Raw genomic sequence first — 3,605 nt, 5'->3', positions numbered from 1 at the left:
AGACTTGTAGGGAGAGGGACATCCTGACACAAGCTGTGGACTTCCTTAGATGGTGCAGCCAGAAATGGTCAATGGGGTGGGGACCGGGGTGAGGAGGGATACTCTGAGAACCATTCCCTGAGCCTCACGCTCCTGCCACTCTGAATCTCCTGCTCACTTCACCCATTACCTGAACTAAGTAGCAGCCCTGCCTACATCCCCTTGGCACACAAGCGAATGTGGACAGACCTTTACTCTTGAGACATTTGGCCTGAGGATTTTTTCCTAGCAGGGGAGCAAACTCGACCCATGCCCTAAAGCAATGACTGATGGGAGTTAGTGAAGAAAAACCCATCTTTCTCTCCGAGAGTTCCAGCAGGATCTAGCAACAGTTGCTGACCAAGCGAACTTGCTTGACAACACACCCATCATTAGATTCATTCCCTTCCCTGTCTCACTTCCCTGCTCCTCTATTGGCAACACCTGAAATCATCCCCCAGGTAAATTACTTACACTACAATCCTTATCTCAGGGTCTGCTTCTGAGGGAACTTAGAAGCATCGTCCATGTGGGTCAGCCTCCCAGGACACAGAGCAGTCTGAAGAGAGGTGGAGAGTGGGCTTGGCTAGGAAGTGGAAGACACCACATGAGCATGCAGCACAGTGCCTGGTCTGCCTCACAGCACACGGGCCAGAGGTATCAGGTCAGTAACAATCACACAACCATGTCCACGTTCCATTCATCTTCCACATACCCCTCGGTCAATCAGCCTGTTTCCTAGGTTTCTCTTTCTATATTTAATTTTTTGGCTCACTGGTATCCATTGGGTACCAGCTCAGCATTATGTATATGTGTGTGAGTGTGTTCCTTCTATAAGGGATGGACAGTAGCCCATTCTAGGTAGGATGAGGAGTGGGTGGGGATAGAAAGTGGAAGAGTTGTAAAAATGCCAAGTATTAACAACTACTAATTGGTATGCCTAATAAAAAGGAAAGCCTTAAAACTTGAATGAACATATGTACATTTCGTGCCATCAGTTAGCAATTGAAAGAGGGCTGGGAGGGTAGGGTCAGCAGAAACAGGAAGCCCACCAAGTTCCCTTCAATCAAAGTAAGTAGGCACTAAATCCAATACCTGTACAAGAGTCCAGATCCTTTGTAAAAACTAGAACCAAGCATCCACTACAAAGTGAAATAAAATCTTACTTATTGTAATACATCTAAATATTCCAGGCCCCAATAAAATTTCAACATATTGTTATTAGAGTTAAAATGATTCAGGAAAGAATGAGAAGGGCTTCAACCAGATCATTTATTGGAGGGCCTATAATGAAGAGTGGCATGTGGTTGGTGGTACTTGGTGAATATTTATTTAATGGCTAGGTAGACAGATGGAAGATTGGTTAAATGAATAGGTGAGCACAGTAGTATAAACTAAAGGAACCCGGCAGGATTCCTGGTATTCCAAAATCCTAATGTTTATCCATATTCATCCTTGTTTGAAACAATCTGAACACTTTTCTCAGGGTATGTGTGTGTGTGTATGTGTTTGTACATATATATATACACAAATATGCATGTGCACATACATGCACACATATAATGTTATATGTTAATCATATAATATAGTATAATATATATTATTATATATCATATAATATTATATATATATATGCACACACACACACACACACCCCACATGAGAAAAGTGTTAAGATTGTGTTGAGCAAGGAGGACTACGGATAAGTATTAGTATTTTGATCCTGTTAAGTTCCTTTAGTTTTATGCTAGAATGCTAACCTATTTATTCAATCAATCATCCATCTGTCTATCTTTCCATTAAATATTTACTAAGTACCAACCACATGCCAGTCTTCATTATATGTTTATATAAAATGTACAATATTATATGTAATATTAAAGTTGCTATGTTGGCCAGAGCAAGTCACATGGGCAAGCCCAGTGTCAATATAGGAGGTTGCTACAAAAGGCACTGACAGAAGGAACCATTAATAAATGAGGGTCATCACCACGATCAGTCCTTCCCATCATACCTCTTCCTGTTATGATGAGGGATGTGCCCCTCAACCCTCCTGTGCACTGAGTTCTTCCGAGGCCTGAACCTACCACCTCAGGGTTCTTCATCTCTTGAGAGGCAGGATGGCTTTCATCCCAATGGAGATTTGGATTGATCTCTGCCAGAATCCCTTGGTGTATCTAAATGATAAGTAAATTTCTGGGAACCACCCCAGACTCCCTACACAGAATTTCTAAGGATGAGCCTCAAAAGCTCTATGTTAATTGCACATGTACAGGTGAGGGAGGAGGTTTGTACAATTCACAGGTTTTCATTTCAATATGGCAGTAAGGCTCAATAGTTGCAGGTTGGTAACAGGTGCCCCTTATTTACTTGATCACTTAGTTTTGTTCACTGATATGTCTCTTAGAGGAGCATTTAAGGCCCTGAGAAGCCTCAAGTTATGAAATGCATCAGTGATGGCTTGGAGATTAGTCCTCTCATTTCCCCGCAGACACTTCCTTCCAGGAACAGTGCCAGGACAGACAATAGGAAGGGCTCAGGAGGCAACTGGGGAAATGAGGTAGAAGCTCATGAGGGAGGGATGACAGGTAAAGATGCCTATGGAAGCGTCCTCCTTGCAGAAAGGTCAATGTTGAAGCTGTGAAGGGAGGGAGCTCTCTCAAAATGGAGCGAAGAAAGGAAACACAGTGAAGTAAATCATGTGAAGTCTCTACAGAGCAAGGGCTGAAGGGAGGACACGGAGGCAGCAGACAGGCAGCAAGTAGCCAGAGGAGCACAAAGGAGACCAAGATCAGGCAGAGCTCAGAGACTGAGGGAGGAAAGTCTTCCCACGCTTGTGCTGGAGAGACTCAGCATGACTTCCATCACATGCTAGGTACTCAGTCATTAGTTCTTCATGTTTTAGGTTGTTTGTTTTCAGAATGGCCCTGTGAGGCAGGCATTGTGGTTTCTGTTCTGCAGATGTCAAATAAGGGACAGAGAAGTCCCAAACTGAGTAACATCAGGAAGCAGCCATCACACCAGGGCTGTTGGCACAATGAGAGGTGTGGCATTTTTACCAAAGTCCAGGAACCTAGAATATCCAATTAGAGCAGAAGCCATGGTAGGATATTGCCCAGTGGACCTGGAGCCAAAAAGGAGATGTGACCACTTGTAGAGATGCCACAGGAAACAGAGAGAAAAGAGAGAAAGAAGCCTTCCTCTTCCTTCCCACACTCCAATTTTCAGCATTTCTCCCATTGGCTGAAACTACCTAGAATCCAGTAGTGAAGGGAGCATTGAGAAATGAGCCAAGCAAGCCATAGCAGAACAGGAGAAAGGCAGTGGATACATCTGAGAGTAATAGGGAGTTGAATGGCATACCCACACATAGGAGATTCATCATGTATTACTGGCATCCACATTTTACTGACCAGTATTCAGGCACATATTTCCCACTTAGCTGCAAGGGAGGCTGTGCATCCTAGAAGAGGGTGATATGGGAAATGGTAAGTGCAGTGGTCACAGAAACCTGCAGTATGAAAAGCACTGCAGTGGTAACTGTAAGCAATACAAAAGTGAATAATCTATAATTCCAGCTCACAGGG

The sequence above is a fragment of the Galeopterus variegatus genome, unplaced genomic scaffold (assembly GCF_000696425.1).
Source record: "Galeopterus variegatus unplaced genomic scaffold, G_variegatus-3.0.2 Scaffold1273, whole genome shotgun sequence".
NCBI classification, from domain to species: domain Eukaryota; kingdom Metazoa; phylum Chordata; class Mammalia; order Dermoptera; family Cynocephalidae; genus Galeopterus; species Galeopterus variegatus.
This window is presented reverse-complemented; position numbering follows the sequence as displayed.